Source organism: Anolis carolinensis, chromosome 3, assembly GCF_035594765.1.
Source record: "Anolis carolinensis isolate JA03-04 chromosome 3, rAnoCar3.1.pri, whole genome shotgun sequence".
In the NCBI taxonomy this organism is placed as follows: domain Eukaryota; kingdom Metazoa; phylum Chordata; class Lepidosauria; order Squamata; family Dactyloidae; genus Anolis; species Anolis carolinensis.
The window spans coordinates 217,900,979-217,922,592 of NC_085843.1; the positions used below are offsets into that span (position 1 = coordinate 217,900,979).

Genomic DNA, 21,614 nt, shown 5'->3' on the forward strand with positions numbered 1-21,614 from the left:
TAGATCATAGGGTTGTTGTGTGTTTTCCAGGCAGTTTGGCCATGTTCCAGAAGTATTCTGTCCTGACATTTTGCCCACATCTATTGCAGGCATCCTCAGAGGTCATGTAACACTTCTATCATTCATCTCAGTGTGGATGAGATAAAAGCCTTTCACATCTGACATCCTATTGAAGGGGGAACTCTGAACACTCTCAGAAGTTGCCTTCACTTTTGCTCTCAAGTGGGCAGTGCAGGGATGGACACAGAGAAAAGTTGAGACAAGTGAAAAAGGCTTTATTTGCTGATCAGCAAATGGCGGACAGTGGCTTGAAGCATAAAGAACTGCAGTGCCCCCAAAAATGGGGTTGCGATCTTTTATAATTTACAGTGGATCAAACAACACAATTTTGATCAGGGTTTACAGTTTGCTTCTTTCATTGGTTTATTCTTCACTCATTGTATTTTAATTGGCTCACTATTCTATGCATGCAAACAGTTTAAGATAGAAACTATACTGGAACTTCAAGTCTCTAGTGCTGACCCTGATTAGCTTGAGCGGCAGCCAAACACTGGTTTTATCTTCTAGTTTCCCATACAAAGAATTCAGGAGGGAGCTACTTTTCTAAAAACTACAGCATCTGTTCTTTTTCTTTTCAGGACTACAACTCCTATTATTCATTTTAAGATAACAACCCCTACACTATGAGAACATAGAAATAGTCTGAAGCCAAGATAGAGTGTTTATATCTCACCCAACACTGCCTACCATGATGGGTAGCAGCTCTCCAGGATCTAAGAAAAGATGCCAGGGACAGATCCTGAGATCTTCTCTACATTCAGCTTAGGCTTCACCACTGAGAGTTGTTTTCTGTGTTGACCACATAGTCCACACAGTTCTGACCTCACAACAGAAATGTTCAGCCTAATGTCAACATTCTATTTTAGCATTCACAAAAAGGGTCTCTTGAGTAATTTCAAAAAAGACTTTTCTAATAGAGGGTCCTAGAGTCAGCCCCAGTGGTTAATAAAGGCCATTTTATGTATATTCCTGTGTATTTCTGGTCACAATAATGTAAATCTATGGAAGAATTTGGGAAAATACCAGCCCTTTCCCATACCATAACTGGTGCTCAGCTATGATGATGTAAAAGATGCATTCCAGGTAAATATGCAATTGCGATCATGTGTAGGAGTTACATAGTTCTCAATGTAAAGCCCATCTTAAAAGCCAGGAAGCCAAACTGAACAATGGAGCTCTGTGGCATTGTCATGTGGTTTACTGGGGAATTATTTATCTAGACCCATAATTAAAATCATAATCATTATTATTATTTGTTTTCTGCGTCTTCTCACAGCTCAAGGCAGGATACAACATAGTTAAAACACACAGACAAAATTTAATACTATTAAAATACACAGAACCACCAAACAAGCAGATGCAGTGATCCCTGTGGAGACCTGTCCCAAATCATCACACTGCAACATCCCTCAGCACCCTGCTTGACTGTGTCATAGAACTCATTTGCTTAGTATGGCAGTGTGGCTTTTAAGATGTGTTTTAATGGCATTTACACTCTCAGCAAAAGTACCATGATCACAAACAATTACAAAGTCATAAGTAGAGTGAACAGCATAGTAATTGCCTAAGATGATGCCAGCTAAATTTTCAAGCTTCTTAATTATGATAAGACACCAGCAGAGAGCATTCAACACAGCAACCACAAGTACTATATACCAAAGCAGAAGCTCTTGACAAACTAGAAAGTATTTTCTCCTGATAAAATTCCACCTTACACTTCTGAGTTCTGTTGCAGAGTTTATAATGTAATATGATGAAGTCATTAACAGAAAAAAGAGACTTCAGTGTGACATCTGCACAATTCCAAAAACACTCATTCCACATATAATTCTGAATAACCATGAAGACATTCCTATTTTATAACACAAAGGGTTGACCGGATGAAATAACTTGTAGAGAAAATGTTCCAGTGTGCAAAAATTGTTCAAAGACATCAGATATTGCATGATATAATGTTTAATGAATCTGATACTTTACATTGTCTATTTTTTTCATTGCCCAGTTGCCAAAAAACGCACTACAAATATTAACATTATCTTGGATATTGTCAGTGTCAAAGAGAATGCTTTACTTCCCAATAAGACAAGCCAGCGGTACTGCTTTAAGAAGTTGTTCAACCAAATGATTATGTGTTCCTGTGTTCCCAAACAATAATAACTATTCAGAATTCTGTTACATTAAACAGAAACATAATGTTAGTCCATGACACCCAATTACTCTTCCTGGAAGTGAGCATTGCTCACAGATTTTCAGTCCATGGATTGTTTCGTATGAAGTTCAAATCTGTCTAGCAGGTTATCCCCTTCCCTAACAAGACAAAGCTATAACTCATATTTTGTTCTTGGCCTCTTTCTTTGACGGGTTGAAAGAGGAGATAAGCAAGATCAGAGATTCTCAAACTGTGCTTTGTGGAGCCCTTAGGACTCCGCAAAGCACAGTCTGCTCCCACTGCTTAAAAAGCATGTGGGCTGTGAATCCCACTACTGCTGGCACAGCCTGTGAGGGTCTTCCCACCAACACCATGGCCTGCAAGGCCACCCTGCCGCTACTTTGATTGTGCTTTCCCAGCATGGCAGAAACAGGTTGGACTGGGTGGCTCCTGGAGGTTGCTCCTATTACTACTACTACTACTACTACTACTACTACTACTATAATTATTACAAAGACTGGGTGGCCCCTGGGATCTTCAATTCAAATACTGTTAAGTTTATATTGGTGAAAATTGTTCATTTTAAATATTGTATTGTTCTTTCTTTCTTTTGCACTACAAACAAGATATGTGCAATATGAATAGGAAGTCAACCAGATTAGATTAATCTGACATCAGTAGAAGAGATGGGACAACTTCCTCTGCCATACATGAGCACAGCAGGCTAGTTAAGAGGCACAGAGACCATCCTGGAGACTACCATTCTTGCTCCTTCCAAACAGCCACCATATGCCTTCTGCAGTAACCACCTCAATCTGTGTATGCTAGATATTGTGTAGGGCTACTGGGCATCACCATTATCCACTATACACTGTCATTTCCCAGAATATGTCCATTGTGGCCTGTGGATATACAATAATACAGGGTGGATGATGACAAGCAAACTATCCAAAATGATAACTGTGAAAAGCCATAACATTCAATATTATTTGTCTGCTATTAGTCCTCTTCTCACCAAGGACTTTATTCCATGAAGCTACTATTCCATGGCAACTGTACAATCGTTGTTAGTGGATACATACTTGGATGATCAACTTCTTCATAGAATCACAGAGTCATAGAATTGGAAAAGACCTTGTGAGCCATCTAGTCCAACCCCCTGCCAAGAAGCAGGAAAATCGCATTCAAAGTACCCTCGTTGGATGACCATCCAGCCTCTGTTTAAAAGCCTCCAAAGAAGGAGCCTCAACCACATTAATCAGACCTTTTTTTCATTCACGATACTGCAATCATATTTCTGCATACCCTCCTAAAATTGCCTTCCTGCACTTCTGCTATTCCAGTTGTTTTTTTAAGCAATTTTACAGTTCTAGCAATTGTTAGCAAAACAAAACAGTAAAATATTAAATAAACAGCTCAGGAATAATGAAGCGAAGGGGGAAAGGGAGAGAAATGGAAAATCCCACCTCTTGATGTCACTTTACTACTAGAATCTCACCACAGAAGTGGAATGGACCCATCATACAAGATAAGTGGTGGTAACAAACTTTTAGAGAATAACTGCAGTGCAATAAATGAACAATGAATTTGTGCAATGAGAAATTGCAATGGCCCTGGACTACGACTTTGGATGATATGATTTTAATAATTGTTGTAATTGTTGTAATTTGTTTTAATTCTTGTTTTAGTGTGTTTTTGCCAATTGTATGTTTTTAATGGCATCAAATTGCTGCCGATATGTGAAGCCGCTCTGAGTCCCCCACGGATTTGAAAAGGGCGGGGTAAAATATAGTAAATAAATAAATAAAACAAAATAAACATGGTGAAATTGTCAGCTATTGATGGGTTTTTCCTATGAATAGTGCAGGAAGCAAACCAACAGTGCAATGTTGTATTGTCCTGGGCATGGCCCCATGTAAGCCGCCCCGAGTCCCCGTTGGGGAGATGGTGGCGGGGTATAAATAAAGTTTTATTATTATTATTATTATTAATATGCATGACATCATGTGATGGAGATTCCAGTTGGCCTGCCTTATGCAATAAAGTCCTAAGAAAACCAGTAAAGTTCTAGTGCAGTGGTTCCCAACTTTGATCCGCCAGTTATTTTGGACTTCAATAAAGCTGTTAGGAATTATGGGAGCTGAACTCCATAACACCCAGAGAATGCAAGGTGGGAACCACTGCACTAATACATAACACACTTTGAAAACCAATTTTCCATAGCACACAATATTCCACTACAGCTGATTTTTCCTTCTGTGTCCATTGATTACCAGGAAAGAATTTTACTATTCTAGTAAAATATGCCCAATTACTTGTGGACTTCCATTGTTCTATTCCCACACTGCTAATTGCATGCGTAACTTTTATCCCTCTGAACACAAATCCACACACATATACACACACATATTCACAAAGGGAGAGAGAGTTCTTCTTACCAGCAAATCAATAATAGAAAAAGTACCCATCATTTGCCAGCTCAGCCCTACGGTTTGTCAAACCTATTTTTTAAAAAAAGAAAAAAAAAGATTCTGTCATTTACAGCACATTTCATTTTGTGTTGCCCTAAACACTACCAGCTGGATTGAGATTGCTTTTTCATAGTTCACAAGGGACATTTACAGCTGTCGGATCTAAGCAAGTCTTAAAAACCATTTCTCAATGCAAGATTTATTTGAAGGCTAGCATCTGGTGACAAACGCTGGTGGAATAAAAATATACCTGGTACATTGGGTGCCTTGACCTCCTTATTTATTAATATTTATCCTTTCTCATAATTCAATACCATGGCACTCTTTTGGACATAATTTTAACCGCTGTGGACCCCCCCTAAAATTGTAATTCCAAAGAGTATTATCTGTCTTGGTCTTGTCATCTTGGAAAAATTACTTCATTAACAATTAACATGCCACTTACCAACAATTACTTGATTTTTTTCCCCATTCATCTGCATAATATATGTTGCAAAATCTCAAGTTAATGAGGAATTCTTATGTTAGAGATGAGTATGAAAATATAACTGAAAAGCAGTCTTCATTATAGGTCTTTCTTAAAGATGTAAAATATACTCATTAATTTTCACATCCTTGACAAAAACAAGGCAAGTCTTGACTTTTACGATACCTTGCTGGAGATCAGTCTTGAGATTCTTCTCAATTCAGGACTTCCTGATGGAAATTGGTTTATAAAATAATGATGGTGGGTTTTTTTCTCTACAGAAAACATTTTCTTTAAAAAATATTTTGCAAAAACCAGTATATTTGCATAAGGTACATTCTTTTCTTCTTTCCACTTTTGTGGAGAAAACACATACAAATATACATAGATGGAATTCTGTGCACAATGTGTCATATATTAGGGCGATTAATGCAAATGTTTTTTCCTGCAACTAAAATCTTTTATATTAAGGAAAAATACTGAAATTAGTGATTTTGTATGCAAGAATGAAACAAACAAGGGCTGTCATTGCGAGTTTGTTTTTGTTAGAGGATGAGGGCAGACATGTTGACTGCATTCAATAACCAACTAAAGCTGAAGAATTGACTAATCTTTCCATCCTGCAAAATTACAAGAACTACAAAATTCCAAATTTCAAAGAACAGATTTCTCTACTATTATTTGATACTGAAATCTAATGTTTGTGTGTGAAAATCCAAACTTGACACCAGAGGGTGAGATTTAACTGTTGGCATGATTTAGGTGTGCAGAAAACACAACTGAACCTACTGCAGCTGCCCAACCTTCCTTTAAAAGACGGTAAACATTTAAAAGTGTATCCTTTTCCCTTATCATTTGGGAAAATACAGTACAGCGGGCCAACATCATTTCACACTTATATTTCATAAATCTTGATACATCAAGCATTTAAAATTTCTGCTTTCCTCTTTTTCTCTCCCTCCTTCATTTTTTCAGCTAGATATTTTCTGTTTATTTGATATGCAGCCTGCTGTGTCTCTTCCACTGGACCCTGAAAAAATAGTGGGATGTCAGGAAGAGTAATACCTTAATTTATGGACCATTAATATTTATTGTGTGCCAGTTGCTGGCATTTTGAACACTGCAGCTGTAAAGAAGTTAATAAAAATGGAGGGGTGGGAAGCTATATATTTAACAGAGCTGTGTGAAATAATTTATAGTGAATAATTCACTTGATGAATTTATTGCTTTTTACTGCTGACAGAATTTGTTGTTAACAGTTGACAGATAGTTGAATTTTATTGTTTAAGATTTTTTAGAGTAAATTACTACAAATAATTTTGGTTGCATATTGGCATAAGGAGATAGGGTTGTTGTATGTTCTCCGGGCTAATATCTAAGGAGATATTTTCTTCCCACTCCCCACAGCTTATTTGTACCTAAGCTACCAGACCACAGAAGAACAGCAGGATCAGACCAAAATGGACTGATCCATTTTTCCACTTGGGCTAGGCTGCTGCTCACCAACAACCTTGATTGTCAAAGATCAATCAAGTTGACATCTGCCTTGTCTGAGTTTTTAGGATACGTGATAGGTTAGTCAATCTCTGAAATCAAGATTCAGTTCTGACGACAGTGGTTTTAACACTGAATAGAAAAAAAACCCTTCAGATGCATAGGTTTCATCAGAGCTGTTAGGAAACCCATGGCTAGGAGAAAAGGCTATGAAAGTGTTAGGCTGCATCTACACTGTAGGATTAATGCAGTTTGACACCACTTTAATTGCCATGGCTCAATGCTATGGGAACATAGGTGTTGCAGTTATTTTGCCTTCTCTGCCAAAGAGTATTCATGTCTCATCAAACTACAAGTTTTGGGTTTCCCTAGTTTTAATCCATGGTAGTTAAAGAGATATCAAGCTGAATTGATTTAAAGTGTAGATGCACCCTAGGTCTTCTTTTCCTTGATGGTTGTCAAAGCCATATACACAGGGGCCGAGCTGTGGCGCAGCTGGTTAGTAGCCAGCTGCAATTAATCACTACTGACCAAGAGGTTATGAGTTTGAAGCCTGGGTCAGATTGAGTGCCCAACCATTAAATAGCCCCAGCTCGTTGTTTACCCAAGCAACCCGAAAGATAGTTGCATCTGTAAAGTAGGAAATTTAGGGACCGCTTATACAGGGAAGCTAATTTAACTAATTTATGTCACCATAAAAATGTCCAGAACGTGTGTGCCGGAAGATGAGAAAATACTCCATCAAGGACTCAGCGTCACAGTGGATGATGAATCAGCAGCTCCTCCTGTGGCTAGAATCAAGCATACCCTCATAAAGCCAAGAGCTGGAAATGTTAAATTTCCTCTGTGTCTCTGTCTGTGTGTGTAATATGTCTAATGGCATTGAATATTTGCCATGTATATGTACATTGTGATCCGCCCTAAGTCCCCTTCGGGGAGAGAAGGGCGGAATATAAATACTGTAAATAAATAAAAGAAATATACTCAATTTTCTACTACATTCTGAAGTGTAGCACCAAATTGTTCTACTGAATCTCTTCTACCCTATTAAAACATTACAACTTGAGTAGAAGCATTAAGGGAAGTAGTTAAAAATGAAACAAATATGAAAATATACATTTATCTTGGTTTGGAAAGATAGCATTAGTCAAAATAAAAATTCTGAAGAAGAGCTGAATAAATGGCAACAAATAATAAATAAATATTGTAGTGGTAGTAAAAGAAATAGATTAAATAAACAATAATGGTACAGATAACAAAAAGTAGAAGGATTAACACTTTCAAATATACATAAAATATTACGAGGCAAATAGATTAAGATTAATTATAGAAGGAATGGCAAATAAAGAGGCTCTCTCTCTCTCTCTCTCTCTGTCGTTCAGTCGTTTTCGACTCTTCGTGACCTCATGGACCAGTCCACGCCAGAGCTCCCTGTCAGCCGTCACCATCCCCAGTTCCTTCAAGGTCAAGCCAGTCTATTACAAAACTATTACAAATATCATATAAAACTACATTGTATATAAATCAATTGCATGTTTAGACTTGAGTCTCAGTTCTAAGGGCCCTTCCATCCAGCCATATAACCCAGGCCGGTTCCTCACAGCCCTTTAACCTGGGAGCGATCACATTTTTAAAAGGCGATTGAGCTCAGGTTGAAGTACACACATGCCCCAGAAAGTGTGTGCTTTTCTGGGCCGGGGGGGGGGGTGTCCACATGCCCTCCTGGAACACTTTGGGAGGACAGGGAGACACTCACACCCCCTCCCCAAAAACCACTTAAAGGAAAAAAGTAAAAGAACTTATCCGACTGCCATTAAACAGCTCCTGGAGCTCTTCTGGCATGTAGAAATGATATGCCAGGAGAAGGAGGGGAGCCAGGAGTAATTTTTCTCCTCCCTCTTCTCCTGGCAAGTCATTTTTATGCATCAGGAGAGCTCTGGCAGCAGTTTAATGGAAGCCGGATAAGTTCTTTTACTTTTTACTCAATTTTAAGGGGTTTTGGGAGGGGGCGGGAGCTGTCTCAGGTTTCTTGGGCTCCAGTAGCTCAGGAAACCTGAGACAGATGTGTAGATGGGTGCCAGAAGTTACACAGCTCAATCAGAGGTGGTCCACCGGCGAGGCCAATTAGGCGGTCGCCTGTGGTGCATTGTTCCTGGGGGCGCCGTTGAGGTGCTCCCATGGTGGCGGCAGTGGCAGCCCCCTGGAGAGTGCCACCCATCCGCGCAGTTGATTGGAAGGCCTGCGCACGTGCACATTGACCATGCTCTTTGGGTGATGTCCTGTGCGCGTGTGCAGGCCTTCCAATTGACCGCGCGGACCGGTGGCACTCTCTAGGGGGCTGCCGCCGCCGCTATATGTATTTTTTAGCAATTTGTTTGGTGGGTGGGGGGCATCAAAATTCGGGGGGGGGCAAATTTCTGGTCGCCTACTCCCGAAAATTACCTCGGGACAGCTCTGAGCTCAATCCCTGGTCTTATCTACACAGCTCATGCAGCTCGAAAGACCTTGAAAGACCCAGGTCTTTGCAACTGATAGATTCTTTCAGAACAAAACAGGATTTTCCTGCTTTGTCCCAAAAGCATTAGTTTTTCCCTGAGGCATCGTTTGGATGCCCAAGGGGAAAACAAGAGAGGGCACACACTTTAGGTACTGTCTGGTTGTGCCCTCAGAATATCAAAGCAGAAAATCTCACAAAATCTGCTTTGAATTGGGTTATCAAAGTTCACACTGCCATATATTCCAGTTCAGAGCAGATAATGTGGGATTTTATTCAGCTGTGTGAAAGGGGCCTAAGATATCTCATGATGTTAAGTAAATGCAAATACAGGTATTTCAAAATCCAAAACATTTCCCAAGCATTCTGAATAAGGAATTCTGAAACTATAGAAGAAATGGACTTCTAGTCAATAGAAGGGGGAAAAGACAACAGACTAGTTATTTGGTATAGCAGTGAAAGAAAAGTCTTGGCTACCTCTGTGAAGTGACCCTGTCCATTTGAAACAGGTTTTTTTTCCAAAATTTATAGAACACTTTATTTAAATCGGTACCCATTTGTTTAATATTTTAATAACACAAATACTAACATTGCAGACAAATACTACCCAGATAAACACAGTATAAAATGGCTGAAATAAGGAGGCTGTCTAATTAGGATAATTTGGATTGCTCCATCTTATTATGGACTTCATTACTAAAGTCTTATATTTTTAATATGATACTTAGACTTCTAAAGAAGAATTAATATTACCTTATTCTTTTCTTTATTTTTTAAAATTAAGTGCAAGGACAGGAGTGATAATAGCTAAAGGGATTATTGCCAATTTTGCTTGATGTTGTATTTAACAATTTAATATGGTATTTTTAAAAAACAATTATAGAAACTGATCTAGAAATTTAAGAACTGCATAATCAAATTATAGCCATATTTACTTTCAAATTCAATGCCTTCCTCTTTCCCTTTGGCTTGCTTGGCTGGCCTGTGTTTGAAGAACTTTTCTCTCTTTCAGATGTTGTTGTACATTTTCATAATATGCTTCACAGAAAGCCACAGTCCTGCTCAACTGCAATCTATGAATTCAAACTGCTAAACTGAGTTTACATGATTTCTGAAACACGCCAATAAAACTGTCAGGAAAAATTGTCAGTGGAAACAAGCGTGCTATCCCACTACAATACATAAACCCCCTCAAGTAAATAAAAGAGAACATTGTGTTCAGAATCTGTCACTCATGCTTCCAACTCATTCTGTGACTTATACCAGAAGTATTAAATAGAGCAAAATAGAGCATATGTAGTTAGTAGTTCTTTGATTTTGTTTTCATTCTTTAGAGGCTTGTACAAGCTGAGCATTTCTTATGCAGATTTCCAAACTGCAAAATACTCCAAGGGTAGCTAAGGTAGTAACATCCTTCTTTCTGATAGTTCAATGTACACAAACTTTGTTTTCATGCACAAAATTTAATGTGTACGTGTATAAGGTATGTCTATGTCTCTCTATATCTTATCTATATATCAGGAGCCTTCGATGGCCTAGGGGATAAAAGCCTTGTGACTTGAAGGTTGGGTTGCTGACCTGAAGGCTGCCAGGTTCAAATCCCACCTGGGGAGAGCGGAGATGAGCTCCCTCGATCAGCTCCAGTTCCATGCGGGGACATGAGAGAAGCCTCCCACAAGGATGGTAAAACATCAAAACAAAACAAAACAAAACAAAAACATCCGGGCGTCCCCTGGGCAACGTCCTTGCAGACGGCCAATTCTCTCACTCCAGAAGCAAGTCAGGTTGCTTCTGACACGAAAAAAAAAATCTATATATCTATATATCTATATGCTGCTGCTCAGTTGCATAGTCGTGACCTCATGGACCAGTCCACGCCAGAGCTCCCTGTCAGCCGTCGCCACCCCCAGTTCCTTCAAGGTCAAGCCAGTCACTTCAAGGATACCGTCCATCCATCTCGCCCTTGGTCGGCCTCTCTTCCTTTTTCCTTCCATTTTTCCCAGCATCATGCTCTTCTCCAAGCTTTCCTGTCTTCTCATGATGTGGCCAAAATACTTCAACTTTGCCTCTAATATCCTTCCCTCCAGTGAGCAGCCGGGCATTATTTCCTGGAGGATGGACTGGTTGGATCTTCTTGCGGTCCAAGGCACTCTCAGGATTTTTCTCCAGCACCAGAGTTCAAAAGCGTCTATCTTCCTTCGTTCAGCCTTCCTTATGGTCTTGCTCTTGCAACCATAGGTTAATGGGGAATACCATTGCTTTGATTATGCAGACCTTCGTTGCCAGTGTGATGTCTTTGCTCTTCACTATTTTATCAAGGTTGGCCATTGCTCTCCTCCCAAGAAGTAAACGTCTTCTGATTTCCTGGCTGCAGTCTGCATCTGCAGTGATCTTCGCACCTAGAAATATAAAGTCTGTCACTGCCTCTACGTTTTCTCCTTCTATTTGCCAGTTATCAATAGGTGTAGTTGCCATGATCTTGGTTTTCTTGACGTTTAACTTCAACCCAGCTTTTGCACTTTCTTCTTTCACCCTGGTGATAAGGCTCCTCAGCTCTTCCTCACTTTCGGCCATCAGAGTGGTATCATCTGCATACCTAAGGTTGTTAATGTTTCTTCCCGAAATTTTAACTCCAGCCTTGGAATCGTCAAGCCCCGCATGTCGCATGATGTGTTCTGCGTACAAGTTGAATAGGTAGGGCGATAGTATACAGCCCTGCCGCACTCCTTTCCCAATCTTGAACCAGTCTGTTGTTCCGTGGTCTATTCTTACTGTGGCTACTTGGCCTTTATACAGATTTCTCAGGAGACAGACAAGGTGACTTGGTATCCCTATACCACCAAGAACATGCCATAGTTTATTATGATCCACACAATCAAAGGCTTTAGAATAATCAATATAAAGCAGAAGTAGATGTTTTTCTGAAACTCCCTGGCTTCATCCATTATCCAGTGGATATTGGCAATTTGGTCTCTCGTTCCTCTGGCTTTTCTGAACCAAGCTTGGACATCTGGCAACTCTCGCTCCATGTATTGCTGGAGTCTGCCTTGCAGGATCTTTAGCATTACCTTACTGGCATGGGAAATAAGGGCCACTATACGGAAGTTTGAGCATTCTTTAGCATTTCCCTTTTTTGGTATGGGGATATAAATTTATTTTTTTCCAATCTGATGGCCAATCTTGTGTTTTCCATATTTGCTGGCATATGTCATGCATCACCTTGACAGTATCACTTTCCAAGATTTTAAACAGTTCAGCTGGGAGCCCGTTGTCTCCTTCTGCCTTGTTATTAGCAATGCTTCCTAAGGCCCATTCAACCTCACTCCTCAGGATGTCTGGCTCTAATTCACTCACCACACCATCAAAGCTATCCTCTATATTATTATCCTTCCTATACAGATCTTCTATATATTCTCACCACCTATTCTTGATCTCTTCAGCTTCTGTTAGGTCCCTGCCATCTTTGTTTTTGATCATGCCCATTTTTGCCTGAAATTTGCCTCTGATGTTTCTGATTTTCTGGAAGAGGTCTCTTGTCCTTCCTATTCTGTTGTCTTCTTCCACTTCCATGCATTGCTTGTTTAAAATAGTTCTTTGTCTCTTCTGGCCAACCTCTGGAATTGTGTGTTTAGTTGGGCATATCTCCCCTTATCACTGTTGCCTTTCGCCTTCCTTCTTTCTTGGGCTGCTTCCAGTGTCTCAGCAGACAACCATCTTGCTTTCATGGTTTTCTTTTTCTTTGGGACGTACTTTGTTGCTGCCTCCTGAACAATGTTGTGAACTTCTGTCCATAGTTTTTCTGGGACTCTATTAAATCTAGTCCCCGAAATCTATTCTTTACCTCCACTGCATATTCACTAGGAATATTTGTGAGATCGTATCTAATTGGTCGGTGTATTTTCTCCATTCTCTTTAGTCTGATTCTAAATTTTGCAATAAGAAGTTTGTGATCTGAACTACAGTCAGCTCCAGGTCTTGTTTTCACCGACTGGATAGATGTCCTCCACCTTTGGCTGCAAAGGATGTAGTCAATTTGATTTCGGTGTTGACCATCTGGTGAAGTCCATGTATAAAGCCATCTTTTAGGTTGTTGGAAAAGAGTGTTTGTTATGCACAGTGAGTTTTCCTGGCAAAATTCTATCAGCCTACGTCCTGGTAGACCTGGTGGTCATCTTTTGTGAAGTGGCCCATTCCAGTCCATTTCAGTTCACTGACTCCCAGAATGTCTATCTTTAATCTTGACATCTCACCAATAACCACATCCAGTTTGCCCTGGCTCATAGATCTTACATTCCAGGTTCATATTGTGTGTTGATCTTTAGAACATCGGATTCGTCGTTCATCTCCAGCACCATCGGCCGTTAGCCTTCCTTTCAGCTTTGAGCTAATTGCGTCATCACATCTGGGGCTAGTTGCGCTAGTCCTCTGCTCCTCCCCAGTAGCATTTTGACCATCTTCTGACCTGGGAGTCCTATCTTCCGATGGTATACTGACATTTCTCTGGCTGTACTGATCCATGTAGTTTTCATGGCAAGAATACTGGGCTGGGTTGCCATTACCTTTCCCAGAAATCATATTTAGTCTGACCTCTCTGCCATGACCTTCCCGTCTTGGGTGGCCCTGCACGGTATAGCTCATGGCATCATCGAGGCGCTCAAGCCCCAGCACCATGACAAGGTAATGATCCTTTGCATAGGGATCTATATCTATATCCATAATAAAAATGAAAACCCGTATATGTGTATGTGGCATGGGTGTCTGCTCACACAGACAGCCTCCGGCCTCCACAAACAAACTATAGTTCCCACTGCTAAGGAGCCACCAAGTCACTCCCTTCCACTGACATTGCAGTTACAGCGAGCTTCATGAACATGTAGCCCAAACCCTGCCAATGTCCTCCCCAAACACTACGGCCCACCACCCAAGGAATGCTCTCATTGGGGGACCATTTCATCCTAGATTTTGCTTTTTCCTCCACCACAGGCAGGCATCCCAGGGTTTTCCATTGGTGTGGAATTTGCATGACCCAGCCTACTGCCCTTCCCTTTCAAATCTGTCTACATAACAAACAGAGCAGAACTGAGCAGCAACTAAACTTACTGGAGGAGTTTGGGGATTGACTCCACATGGTGGAAGTTGTCCTTCACCCTGCATCAAGTCAGAGCACTGTGACTCCTACTGGGGAATTTAGAGGAGTTGTAGTTCACCTACACCCATAACACTATGAACCCAAACAATGATGGGTCTGGACCAAACTTGCCATGCATACCCGTTATGCCCAGATTTAAATATTGGTGGGTTTGGAGGGGAATTGGCCTGGACATTTGGGAGTAATAGGTACTGGGATTTATAGTTCACCTGAAGTTGAACCCCACCCATGATGGACCGGGACCAAACTTGGCACGGAGAAGCCTCATGACCAACTGAACATACTGCCGGGGTTTGTGGGAATGGGCCTTGATTTTGGGAGTTGTAGTTCACCTGTAGCCAAAGACCACTGAACCCAGCCAATGACGGATCTGGACCACATTTGGCATACAGATTCAACATAGCCTACTGTGCTATGGATACTGACAGAAGTTTCAGGACAATTGCCCCGGGAATCTGGGAGTTGTAGTAGTTCACCCCCATCCAGAGAGCACTGCAGCCAGGCGATGACCAGCCAATGACAGATCTGGACCACACTTGGTACACAGACCCAAAATGGCCAACTTTGAATACTGGCAGGGTTTGGGGAGGATTGGCCCTTGATTCTGGGAGATACTCACAGAAACACCCCAGCAAGTGAGAGTTCAAAAGTAGCAGGCTAAAACTTGGAACCTCAAGCCATGGCTGATACCAAATGAGAGACTCCCTTCTGGGCACACAGAAGACTGGGCAACTTGGAAGGCACTGAACAGACTGCTCCCTGGCACCATGAGATGCAGAGCCAACCTTAAAAAATGGGTCCACAAATCGGAGTCCACGACATGCGAGTGTGGAGAAGAGCAAACCACAGATCACTTGTTACAATGCAGTCTGAACACTGCCACATGCACAAAGGAGGACCTTCTTATAACAACACAAGAGGCACTCCAAGTGGCCAGATTCTGGTCAAAGGACATTTAATATAATGCCAAGTTTTTAACTTTGTGTTTTTTAAAATACATTACAACTCTACCCATGGTTCACTTCTGACATGATAAATAAAAAAAAATTAAAGATGCCACAGGACTCCTTGTTGCTGTTCTGCTAGCTGTGGCAGCCCATTTCTTTTCTTCTTTTTATCTTTAATATGTGCTTAGGGATACAATAGGAAGAAAAGCAAATATTCAGTACCACAATCCCTTTTAAAGGATTCCAGGTAGAGGACTGAATTAAGAGTGACAAAACTGAGAATGACAACAGCTATGGGATTATCAAGTTACAGGAAAAACCTTTGTTTCATTTTCTAAATATTGGCAGTTGCATATTGACAGCTAGACAAAGCACAGAGCAGACTATGTTTCAAGATGTTCTACAAATCCCCCAAATACCCAGTGGAACTCCACTTTGCATATACTTACAAATAAACTATTTATTCATACTCCTAAGTACTCAGTGAAACCTGTGTTTCAGGCAATAGCAGGTTTGAATTTCAAAAAAGACAAAACACGGTTACAGGAGTTAACAGTTATTGTTGAACTCTTACACTGTCAAAAGTCAGATGCCAATTAGAGAGCAAAACAGAGTTTATTCAAGAAATAGCCCAAAAATTATTCACAAACATAAAAGATGGCTTAAAACACTTAACTTTCAGTGTTGTTAAGCAGTCCAAACAAAAGTACGTTTTAACAAATAAACCGGATTATTCAAGCAAATAATCCAGGTTAAACAAAAGGTTCTTCAATTCGACTCAAAGCGTTCTGAATTGGCTTGAAATAAACAGCCAAAACAAAGCAAAGCAGAGCATTTGATGAACCAGCCTGGACACAGGATATTATTTGAGAACACAAAAATGCTGGACCATTCCAACAACTATCATGTCAGACTACACAGAGAAGCCATTGAAATCCACAAGCATGTGGACAATTTCAACAGAAAGGAGGAAACCATGAAAATGAACAAAATCTGGCTACCAGTATTACAAAACTCCAAAATCAAAACAGTAGATGGGAACCAAAACTCTGAGGGCTTGACTGAACAAAGGATGCCCCCAGGCAAGAGACAAAACATTTCCAATGCTAATTAGGGTGATTAACTGAAACATTAATGCTGGCTCCCAGTGACAAAGGACTCTTGCCACACCCTGGACTCTACACAGATATATATTCTTTCCTTTCCTTACTTAGTTTATCCATACCTCACAACCTCTGAGGATGCCTGCCATAGATGTGGGCGAAACATCAGGAGAAAATACTTCTGGAACATGGCCACACAGCCCGAAAGACATACAACAACACAAAGCAAAGACTTAGAAACTCCCAAAAAACTCCCCAAAGTCCCAAACTAGCAATACAAACTTAAAGCCCTAAATGGGAACCCAAACTGGGCAAAGGAGCTCTCCACTGAGAGTCACTAGTAAACAAACTTGGAGGCTGGTGCGAAAGGGAAAGCGGCTCCAAGCCGCTACGGAGGCCAGCACCAAGCCGAGGAATTAAAGGGGCAGAGCAAAGAAGCGTCGTCAAACCGGTCCGGAGTCGAAACAGTAAAAGCAGTGGAAACTCGCTACAGGTGCTCAAGCAAACACCAGGAGCCCAAAGAATGAAGTGGAGAGACGTCGTCAGGACGGTCCAAGGTCTGGAAAGGAGACAGCGATGGCGTCGAGACACAGGCCAGGAGTCAGGAGCCGTAGATAGACACAGACCAGAGAGCGATGGCAGAAGCAAGGTCGAGTTCCAATCCAAGGTCCAGAGGTTGTAGACATCAATTCAAGGTCCACAAAACGGAATGGCACAAAGAGCCAAGGCAACAGAGGCAACAGCAGCTAATGCAAAATAGTAATAACAGTGCAGTCCAGGAAAACCCACACAGTTCCAGCCCTCCATTGCAGAACAACCCGGATTAATTTACATCTGAAGCAAAGTCCCAGTCCAGTCTTCAATAACACGTACAGGAGTCTCAGTGGCGCCCAGCAACACCTTGCCACACGCAAAGTAAAGTGGCTAAACATTTCCAATTCATCCCAATCCCCTGGGCGTCCAAACACCAACGCCCAAAGAGCAGGTGTCCCAATTCATTAATCCGAATCAGAACTCCACACAGCTAACGCATGTGGGTCGGGTGTCCCAAATTCTTCATCAGAATCCCAATCAACCTGCCCACGCCCAGCTCCATGCACACCTGAGGATCCATCCTTATTCCTCCAAGCAGACCAAGTGGGGTCTGCTTCTGAAGATACCCAAGTCTCCCCAGTGTCAACAGTATCCATGGGCCCTGAATGCTCCCCAGGCATCTCCAGTGTCCATGCCCAGTCAGTGCCCACTTCTTCAGCCACCACCTGTTCCCCAGCATCCATTTCTTCCACAGACTCCCCATCTGAATCTTCCTCAGAAAACTCCCCATCGAGGTCCCTAATTCTCTTTCTGTGCAAATCCTCCAGCGAGCCCTCCTCGCAAGGGTTTTTCCTTCCACTCCTGATCCCACCACTATCATTCACAGTCCCCGAAGGAACAGTCACAACATGCACTCCTTTTACTATGCAATTAATCCAAAACATTAGTATCCCAAAAGGACATTGTATTTTAAAGAGAAGCTTAATATGTTTTGCTGTCATGTGCATGAGCATCTTTGCCATTTCCAAGATCAATAAAATTTGTCCCATGCAATGTTATTCACCTTGAAGTCATCTCCAGGGGCTCTGCTAGAGACCTTCTTTCTTGGATAAGATAAATAATCATATGTATAAAAAAAAAGGACCTCTCAGCAGCTGCCCTTCTTCTATGAAATCACCTCTATCATAAGATATCTTTGCCTTACTCCATTATATGTTTTTGATACTAATGTTTGCTTATAAGGGTAGGATTGGGGGGAGCCGTTTTATTTGTCAACTATATTATTGGGTTGTTGTGAGTTTTCCGGGCTGTATGGCCATGTTCCAAAAGCATTCTCTTCTGACGTTTCACCCACATCTGTGGCAGACATCCTTAGAAGTTGTGAGGTATACTGGAAGCTAAGCAAGGGAGGTTTATATATCTGTGGAAGGTCCAGGGTGGGAGAAAGAACTCTTGACTGTTGGAAGCCAATGCGAATGTTGTAATTCATCACCTTGATTAGCATTAATCACCTTGATTAACATTAATCACCTTGATTAGCATTAATGGCCTTGCCTGTTTCAAGTTTCAAAATTATATTATTAGTTATTTACAGTATGCCAGATTTTGTATATGCTCTTTGTGTAACCTGATTCAACCATGGAATAATAATTCCTAATGATAGTTTTCAGTCTATTGTAATGGCTATTATTCATTTCTCACTATCTCCATGCATACACAAATTCATTTTAGCAAACTTATCCCTTTCAATTTTTGGGAAAAAAGTTTGCTGAAAATAAAATACATTTAAACTTGTTATATTTAATTTTCCACCTTCGTGAATTATATTAAAGTACACAGGGCTAAGTTGTTGCAGGATCACTACCATGTATGTGTTGAAAAGAAAAAACTCACCTTGGTTAATCACAAACCTCAGGTTGTGTAATTGGACTAATTAAGGCCAACTAGTTTGGGCCACTCCCTAAGGGGTATAACTGCAGGCTGTTTGAAATGTAATACTGTATTGGACTTATTGGACTTACTGAATGTTTGCTCCTGGGTGGAAGCTCTTGACTTGCAATCCATTTGATACTGCAAGTGTTGTCTTCTCTGTTTATCTACACAGAAGCACAGAAGAAGATAAACTTTTGTGATGGACAGCATTGCATGAACGAATGCAAAGGACTATGCATGAGTGCGTACAGGAAAACTGTAACTGTTTATGTTGAAGTTGCTGTGTTAATATTTTTAAGCTCTGATACACAAAAGTAAACTTTGAATTCTTGATTCATTTTGTGTTGCTCATTTTTTTTTAATATAAAAGGATTAATTTTTCTGCTGGTCTGCTTGCTGGCCTGCACACATACACATACCACAACAAATTACGTACACACTAAAGATCTTCAAAAACTGGGACAAAATATACTAACATACTTCAGTTCTTTGCAGTGGAGTCTCTTGTTACCAAATTGCACTATGTGACCACAAAAGGAAAGAAAGCCCAAAATCTTGAAGAGTTACCAAAGATTATTTGGGGGGAAACTTAACAGGACCACTTCAGAGATGGGTATAGTTAATGAGGAAAATAATATAGACCGATTATTTGAGGGCAAGGCAAAAATGGAAGGATGGGACAGGGTGAACATAATTTTGAACAACAGCATTTCAAATTACAATTCTTGCTGTTTTTATTGTTATCAATTGGAATCATTGGAGTTCTGCTGTTGTGGCCCCAGTACTCCAAAACCAGTTTTTGCTCTGATAACTACCCATCCCCTGCTAGCATTAAGTATTTTAAATGTACTTATTGCATTTTAATCTGGTTTTACCACACTGTTACTATTTGTTTTTAACATTTATATTGTGCTTTTCTTTTTCTTGTTCTTGATGGTATGGGGATACTAAGTCACCTTGTCTGTCTCCTGAATAATCTGTATAACAACCAATTAGCAACAGTAAGAACAGACCACGGAACAGCGGACTGATTCAAGATTGGGAAAGGAGTATGGCAGGGCTGTATCCTATCACCCCACTTGTTTCACTTGTATGCAGAACACATCATGTGACGTGCAGGGCTTGATGAATCCAAGGCTGGAGTTAAAATTGCTGGAAGAAACATTAACAACCTTAGATATACAGATGATACCACTTTGATGGCTGAAAGCAAGGGGGAGCTGAGGAGCCTTATCACCAAGGTTAAAGAAGAAAGTGCAAAAGCTGGGTTGCCGTTAAACTTCAAAAAAACAAAAACAAGATTATGGCAAACAGACTGATTGATAACTGGCAAATAGAGAGAGAAAATGTGGAGGCAGTGACAGACTTTGTATTTCTAGGTGCAAAAATTACTGCAGACACAGACTGCAGCCAGGAAATCAGAAGATGTTGACTTCTTAGGAGGAGGACAATGACCAATCTCAAGAAAATTGTTAAGAGTAGAGACATCACACTGGCCATGAATATCCGCATAGTTAAAGCAATGGTATTCCCTGTAGCAACCTATGGGTGCGAGAGCTGGAATGTAAAGGAGGCTGAGTGAAGGAAGATAAGATGCTTTTGAACTGTGGTGTTGGAGGAAAATTCTGAGAGTGCCTTGGGCTGCAAGAGGATCCAACCAGTCCATACTCCAGGAAATAATGCCCGGCTGCTCACTGGAGGAAAGGAAATTAGAGTCAAAGATGAAGTACTTTGGCAACATAATGAGAAGACCGGAAAGCTTGGAGAAGAGAATGATCCTGGGGAAAATTGAAGCAAAAAGGAAGGGGGGAGGACCAAAGGCAAGATGGATGAATGGTATCCTTGAAGTGACTGGCTTGACCTTGAAGGAGCTGGGGTTGGCAACAGCCAACAGGGAAGTCTGGCGTCGACTGGTCAATGGGGTCACAAAGAATCAGAAGCAAATGAATAAATAAACAACAAATTGAACTTTTTAAACTTGACTAATTGTGGGATTGTTAGCTACCTTGAGTCCGCACAGGAGGTGGGGTATAAAGTTAACAACAACAACAACAATCTAATTTGTATAAGGCTGGCATTTTTAATATATTGTCATCCACTAGAGTCGACAATGCATTCATATTTATTATGATGGGATGCATAGAGGATTGAACATATGCCCCAGAAACTGGTAAACAGGTATGGAACAGTAGTAACATGGCACACTAAAAAACAAAACATGCTGCATTCTCATGATAATGAGCCAAATCTCAAAAGAATGGAGCAGGGAGACAGGAATTTTGAGCAAGAGCATTCCAAGTTGCAGGTCTCGCTTTTTCTATTGCATTCACGTTCTTCCCAGACACTGATTGTAGTTTCTGCATTCATTTATGTAAATGCTGGAGAAAAATGAACACTGTTTTAAATTAAGATCAATTGTTAGTTGTTTTTTGTAATCAGTCATTCTTTTCTTTAACTCTCCAGGTCCTTGAGAAGGTAATGACTGAAGAGTTAGGAGAAATTAACCATATCCTCTAGGCAATGGACTTTGAATGTTAATGCCTTTGTGGTAACCTCTCATCATTCTGAAATTTTCTGCAAAAGACCTAGCTGAATAAATAAACTGAAAATTGCTAAAAAAATCATACTGGGTTTCTGACTTCTGTCTTGTTTGGAAGCCCACAAAATAACAGTTTGTCTCCAAATGTAAAGCTGTTTATTAATTTTTGAAGGCACAGAAAACTTAGTTTGGATGTCATCAGCAAACTGATAGCATCTTATCCCATGCCTTCAGATGATCTTGTTCAGTGGTTTCATGTAAATGTTAAAAAAATAG

At 40.6% G+C, this 21,614-nt stretch overlaps 1 long non-coding RNA gene across 1 annotated transcript; it reads right to left on the bottom strand.

Annotated features, from left to right (window-relative positions):
• Positions 1 to 254: 254 nt before the first annotated feature.
• LOC134297752 (uncharacterized) lies at positions 255 to 20,714 on the bottom strand. The gene is made up of 2 exons (XR_010004617.1): positions 18,889 to 20,714; positions 255 to 4,710 (listed from the first exon to the last, which is right to left on the bottom strand). It is a non-coding gene; the product is annotated as an uncharacterized LOC134297752 (long non-coding RNA).
• Positions 20,715 to 21,614: the final 900 nt, after the last annotated feature.